The sequence below is a fragment of the Molossus molossus genome, unplaced genomic scaffold (assembly GCF_014108415.1).
Source record: "Molossus molossus isolate mMolMol1 unplaced genomic scaffold, mMolMol1.p scaffold_m16_p_9, whole genome shotgun sequence".
NCBI lineage: Eukaryota > Metazoa > Chordata > Mammalia > Chiroptera > Molossidae > Molossus > Molossus molossus.
The window spans coordinates 88,329,156-88,336,248 of record NW_023425403.1 but is presented as its reverse complement, the minus strand read 5'-3'; the positions used below and the strand labels follow the sequence as shown (position 1 = coordinate 88,336,248).

General features: G+C 39.7%; 1 protein-coding gene across 1 annotated transcript in view; it reads left to right on the top strand.

Moving 5' to 3' along the window:
• The first annotated feature begins 3,274 nt into the window (after positions 1-3,274).
• Positions 3,275-7,093, top strand: part of EPSTI1 (epithelial stromal interaction 1) — a 121,569-nt gene continuing 117,750 nt past the window's right edge. Inside the window, exon 1 of the mRNA XM_036249836.1 lies at positions 3,275-3,364. The gene's annotated coding sequence lies outside the window, so the exon portion shown is untranslated. The remainder of the gene's footprint in view (positions 3,365-7,093) is intronic.

The window sequence follows — 7,093 nt, the reverse complement described above, 5'->3', positions numbered from 1 at the left end:
ATTTTGTGTTTATGGTTTCTTCACATAAATACTCAGAAGTGGAATTGCTGGGCCCTTCTTTGTCTCTTGTTATATAGCCTTTGTTTTAAAGTCTATTTTGTCTGGTATAAGTATTACCATCCCAACATTTGTTTGTTTGTTTCCACTTTCGTGAAGTATCTTTTCCCATTCCTTTAGTTTCAGTCTGTGTGTGTCTTTTGATCTGAAGTGAGTTTCATATAGACAGCATATGTAAGTTTCTTGTTTTGTTATTAACTCAGCTTGCATATCTTTGGATTAGGGCATTTAATACATTTGCATTTATTTATTTATTTATTTATTTTTATTTTTATTTTTTTATCCTCACCCGAGGACATTTTTCTATTTTTTATTCAGACAGAGCAGGAGGGAGAGAGAGGAAGAGAGAGAGAGAGAAACATCGATGTGAAAGGGGCACATCAAGTGGCTGCCACCCACATGACCCAACCAGGGTAGGGGACAAACTGCAACCGAAGCACATGCCCTTAGCAGGAACCAAATCCAAGTCTCTCTGGACCGCAGGCCAATGGTCTAACCACTGAACCAAACCGGCCAGGGCAATACATTTGCATTTAAAGTAATTGTTGATAGATATGTATTTACTGTCATTATATTATTCATAATTTTGTTCTTCTTCCTCTTTCTCTTCCTTTTCCTCCTTCTCCTTCTTCCTCTTCCTCTTCTTCACCTTCTCCTTCTCCATCTCTCCTCCTCCTCCTCCTCCTCCCCCTCCTCCTCCTCCCCTCTCCTCCTCCTCCTCCTCCTCCTCCTCCTCCTCCTCCTCCTCCTCCTTCTTCTTCTTCTTCTTCTTCTTCCTTCTTCTCCCTTTCTTTTCCTTCTCCTCCTTAAAGAAAATCCTTTAATAATTCCTATCAAACTGGTTTGGTGGTGATGAACTCCTTTAGCTTTTTCTTGTCTGGGAAGATCTTTTATACCTTTGATTATAAATGATAGCTTTGCTGAGGGAAGTAATCTTGGTTGTAGTTTCTTGCTTTTCATCATTTTGAGTATTTTGTGCCAATTCCTCTGTTCTGCAAAGTTTCTGTTGAGAAATCAGCTGACAGTCTTATAGGAGCTCCCTTGTAGGCAACTAAGTGCTTTCCCTTGGCTCTTTAAACATTCTCTCTTTGGCCCTGGCCAATATGGCTCAGTTGGTTGAGGAATGTCCCATGCACCAAGAAGTTGCTGGTTCTATTACTGGTCAGATCACATGCCCAGGTTGTAGGCTTGGTCTCCAGTAGCGGGCATGTAGGACACAGCTAGTCTAATGTTTCTCTCTCTCTCATAGATGTTTCTCTCTCCATCTCCCTTTCTATCTCTCTCAAATCAATAAAGATATATTTTTAAAAATGATTATCTCTTTGTCTTTGACCTTTGGTATTTTTATTGTGATTTGTCTTGGTATGGGCCTCTTTGAGTTCATCTTGTTGGGGACTCTCTGCACTTCTTGTACTTGTGTATTTATTTCCTTCACCAGGTTAAGAATGTGTTCCATCATTATTTTTTCAAATAGGTTTTAAATCCTTCTTCTCTCTCTTTTCCTTCTAGCAGGTCCCTGATGTGAATGTTTTTATGCTTGAAGTTGTCCCAGAAGATCCTTACACTATCCTAAATTTTGGATTCTTTTTTTTTTTTCTTCCCTGTATATTCATATATATATATTCTTCAATTTTATTTCACTAACAAATGAAGTTAGTATGTAGGATATTTAAATGAAACAGTACGGTAAAAATAGCAGAGGACTGAAAACTCTAAAAAGAAAGTACACCTAAAGCATGAGAATTTGACTAATGTTTCACCTTCAGTTTTGCTTGACACTTGATGCTTGCAAATTCTGAAACAAACTTTGAAATCAGAATGACTGTTCTGAAGAGATTTCAGCACCAGCACTAAGATTTGTACATTCAGTTGGTTTGCAATTATATTTCCTATCTCTTTGTTGAAGTTCTCACTAAGTTTATTTACTCTTCCCCTAAATTAATTGAGCATCCTTATAATCTGTGTTTTGAACTCTACATCTGGTGGAGTTTATTTTGTTTAGTTTTTTGTTTTTTTGTGTGTTTTTTTTTCTGGAGTTTTGTTCTGTTCTTTCATTTGGGACATGATTCTTTGTCTCCTCATTTTTTCAACCTTCCTGTGTTTTTTTCTATGTATTAGGTAGAACTGCTACATCTCCTGGGCTTAGTAGAGATGCCTGGTATAGAAGGTATCGATAGGGCCCAGTGGCAAAGCCTCCCTGATCACCTGAGCTGGTCACTCCAGATGCACTCCCCGCCCCCATGTGGGGTGTATACCTTCTTGCTGTAGTTGAGCTTGATTGCTGTTAGCACCTCAGTGGCGGGATTTACCCCCAGGTTGATTGGCTGTGAGGACTGGCTGAGACCACTATGGAGATTCAGCTGTGTACAGGCCAACCCCACAGAACAGTGAGGCTCTGGCACCCAGCATGAGCTACAGAGAAATCTGCAGAGGGCTGCTGTTTGTGCTGGGCTTGGAGGTATTCAAGAGAGGCTAAGCTGTGAACCAAGGTCAGTGCTGGGCCTGGGGGCACTTAGCGAGGGGTATGGGGCATGAGTGGCCAGGGGCTACTTGTTTCTTTTTTGCTTGTTTTTATTTTTCAAGCACAGTTTACATTCAATACCATTCTGTACCAGTTTCAGATGTACAGCAAATTGCCCGGGAAACCATGCACTCTATAGAGTGGTCCCCTGCTGCCCCAAGCGCTCACCTGGCCCTATACCCTGCTACCTCGACATTTTTACTATATTCTCCATGTTGCAGTCGGAGTCTCTGTGGCTATTCTGCAACTACCAATTTGCACTGCTTAATCCCTTCACTTTTTTCACCCTATCCCCGACTCCCCTCCCCGCTAACAGTTGTCAGTCTTTTCTCTGTATCTACGAGTTTGCTTCTATTTTGTTTGTTTTTTATTTTGCTCATTAGATTCCACATATAAGTAAAATCATATGTATTTATCTTTCTCTGACTGGACTTGCTGCTTGTTTGAGAGATTTTAGGAAAATCAGAAGCATGAGTCAACACAGGACAATTGTATGAAAAAGCCACTGGAAACAGCTTGGGTGGGCCCACAAGTTGGGTGGGGCAGCTCTCACAAGGGTGGGACAAACAGTGTGAGCCAGCTTGCTAGAGACTCAGATATGGTGCCCACCTGCCACCGTCGGGGGAGGGTTCAGCAAAGAAACACTGGCTTCTGCAAACACTTCTGTCTGGGAGAAAGCTGGCCCCGGCTATTGTCCTGATACCAGACAATTCAGTGTCTCCCTGTGTTGGGTGCCTGATCAGCTGCTGTCCCAGCATGGAGTTCAGAGCAACTGAGTCCCAGGAGGTATGGGAATAATTCTTTGTGGCATTTGGTTACCAGCTCTGGGTTTTAAGTTCTGTCCTTAAGTTGAGTCATCTTTCCTCTTTCATGAAAGGTAGCCCGTGTGCGCAGTTACAGAGTTTTCTCAGCCTGATTCCCGTCAGTGCAAAACTTCTCTTCTTTTTTAATGCATCTGCCTCTTTTATTCCAAACTGATGGTGTTTCTGCAAATACAATTCTCTTCAAAAGTCTGAGGGTTTTTTTAGGAATCTCATTTGAGTTTTCCTATTGAACAAACACACCTGGATTTTTGTCTACTTTTGGCTTCTGCTGGTATTGTTGAAAAACACCACTCTTAAACTTCTGAAAATGTTATTCTTTAACTTAATGATTTCCTGAGGTATTTATTACCTTAGATCATTCTGATGTCTTAACAAGGGAATTCAGAGCTACTTTCTCAGCTTCTTCTTTAAATCAGGATTTCTTGGTGGTTCTCTGGCTCAATCTCTTCCAGGAGCCATTTCTTCATTTTAGCACAGTTTGCCATTTAGAGAGGTTGGGGACTTCCAAAGCCAGCAAATCCTGGCTCCATTTCAAACAGTAATCTTTCATTTAGGCCATCCTTTCACGAGTTACCACAAGCAGCAAGCATAAGTTAGGCAGGACCTTCATCATCCTGCTTGGAAATCACTTTAGTTGGCTCATTTATAAAGTTCATCAGCTACATTTTCTTTTTCTTTCTTCTTCTTTTTAAAATAATTCTTCAAGATATACTTTGTTTTTTGTGTGATTTTTAAAATTTTACTTTAAAAATTATTTTTCAATTACAGTTTATGTTCAATATTACTGCATATTAGTAGGTACATATTCTACCTTCTACATTACCGTGGGCAGTATTGCTAAGCTATCTACCACCATATAATACAGATTCCTTGTTCCTCATTTTCCAATAATATTTTCTCGACTCTTTTATGAGCAGCCTCCTCAAAGGCTAACAGGTTTCTACTAACAATCTCTTTAATATTCTTAAACTTATGCTAATATTCTCCTCAAAGTTCCTTCAGCTTCTGCCCTCTGATCAGTTCCAAAGCCAAGCTCATATTTCTATTTCTGTTAGACTGCACCACACTTCAAGGCACTAAAATCTATATTACTTATCTACTGCTACTTTACAGTTTCGCAAGAATCGCCGGAGGCCATCTTGAGACCACAGTACATGACAATATCTAACACACTACATGTTGTACTTATTTACTTTGTTCGTTGCCCACCTAGAATGAATGCTTCATTGCATCAGAGCTCTTTTTAAAAAAAAAAAATTTTCTTTATTGATTTTAGAGAGAGGGCAAGGGAGAGGGGAAAGAGAGATAGAAACATCAATGGGAGAAAACATCGATTGGCTGCCTCCTACATGCTCCCCTCTGGGGATCAGGGCTCTGACCTGGGCATGTGCCCTGACCAGGAATCAAACCAGAGACCTCTTGGTGCATAGGTTGATGCTCAACCACTGAGCCACATTGGCTGGGCTGTGTCAGAACTTTTTTGATGGGTTTATTCACTACTATAACCCCAGTGCTAGGAACAGTGCCTGGTATATTCTAGGTATTCAATGAATATGTTTTGAATGACTGAATTGAGTTTATATTTCTTGGCCTTTTATGTAAGTAGGTTTGGCCATGTAAATTTTGACCAATGAAATATGATCAAAAGTGATGTGTGTAATCATCACTGAAAAAAAGGAAATGGACTTGTCTTTTAGTGTCCCTTTCTTCCTCCTCATTGGCTAGATTACTTATACATTAGGTGCAAATAAAGGAAACACCCTAGAGATGTCAAAGTAACGTATGGAAGCCTGGACCCTTGACCATGGAGTCACTATGCTAGCCATGGCCTGCATATGCCAGGACTGGCATCTAAGAGAATTTTCAAGCTGATTAAATCCCAGTCACTTTGAGTTTCTACTATTGTAGATGAACTTATAATTGTGTAAAGTGCTTGTTCAAGTGTTTTGCTCAGATCAATTTATTTTTTGAGTTTAAATAATAATGATCACTACATTCATTGAGTATACCATGTTGGATATATGGCACCAAGCACTTTGTACTTAATATATACAACAACACTATTCAGTAGGTCTTAAGACTCTTATCCTTGTTTTACAGTTGAAGACTGAGCCCCTAAAATGTTCAGTGATTCGCCCAAATTCTCAGTTGTAAGTGCTGGAGCTAAGACCTGAAGTTTAAATGACAAACCCTTGGTAGACAACATAGGAATCACTCCTTTTCCTTAGACTGCATGTTATCTTCATTATCTTAACCATTTTAAGGAATTGTCTTACTGGTACCTCAATAAAAGTAGCCATGTACTTGGTGATCTGCTGAGGAGTACTCAGAAGCATCTTGAACTCTAACCTGTGCGGTGTGTGGGGGGAATTCCAACCCTAATCACACTCCTGAAAGCACTCAAAGGCCATGGGAATTTCTAATATGACTCTTTCCCCAAGTCAAGTCAAATTGAAGCCTATGCTTTAGCCATAGAAACTCTTGTCAGCAGAAATGTAACATCCAGAAGACCTCAGGGATGAAGCCCTATCACAAAATGTCTATGGAGTGCTCAGTGCCTTCCAGTTATGCCAACAGAGTCCTGACTTCACTGGGCACTGCACTCCTGTGCCAAGTATTTATATGTTGGTAGTTGAAACTGTATATATTGCTTTTTTTTCTGCTCCGAAAGGGATTTCAAGATACAACACACTAAGGATACAATTCTGTAATGTTTTAGCAATTGAAAGCCAAGAGCTGCTGGAACTGAAGTTAAGAACTCTGTGAGGACAAATTTAAGTATTATTAGAAAACATATCTAAAACTTTTCCATTTATATGACATCAAGGTGCAATTTATGAACCACTTTCACATATGTTATCTCATTTGGTGCTCACCGACCCCTAAAGGTAGATTGGACAGGTAGACAGATTATTATGATTAATATTCCATCTTACAAATGAAGCAACCAGAGCTCAGAGAATTTCAGTGGTTGCCTGAGGCCACAAAACTCTTAAACGGCTCTTCCAGGTCTCAAGGTCAGGTCTACCTTTTCCCCCTGCACCACACATTCTCTTATATGCCTGGTAACATTTTAAAAAGACTGTGAATGCTCACAAGAGTTGGCTCAGAGTTAAAGCATCAGAACAATTAGGAGTTCCCTAAGAGGGGGCATTTTTGGAAAAGTCACAGCGGTTGGGCAGAAAATGGGCAGCACTGTGGAGAGTTTCTGTTTGACTCATTTATCACAGCTAAAGTAACCATTCAGGGGAATCTGACAGAGACTTGAGAAGTTTTTCCAAAGTTAAGGGAAATTTATTTCATCCCCGCAGCCAGCAGTGCCAGCTCCCAGAGATGGAAGCAACTATCTCTTCCTCAGATGTGAATTTACAAAGAAATTCAGTCACCTTCCAGAGGATAGGAAGTATCATTAAAAGCACATTTCTACATTCCACATGTCCCCAAGTGACAGTAAACATTGTCATCAGGAGAGAAAGGGAACAAATGCACATGATAAGTAAAATTCTTTTGCTACACTATAAAGCTCACTATTTTAACACTATTTAAAAAAAAGGAATTACAACCAAAATTAGTGCGTTAGTCATTTATGAAAAATTGACAAGTCCTAAAAAGCACTGTCATTGTATAGATCATTTGATCATGTAATTATACAGATGAATGTTGGATGTTAAGACTTTTATTAATGTTGATT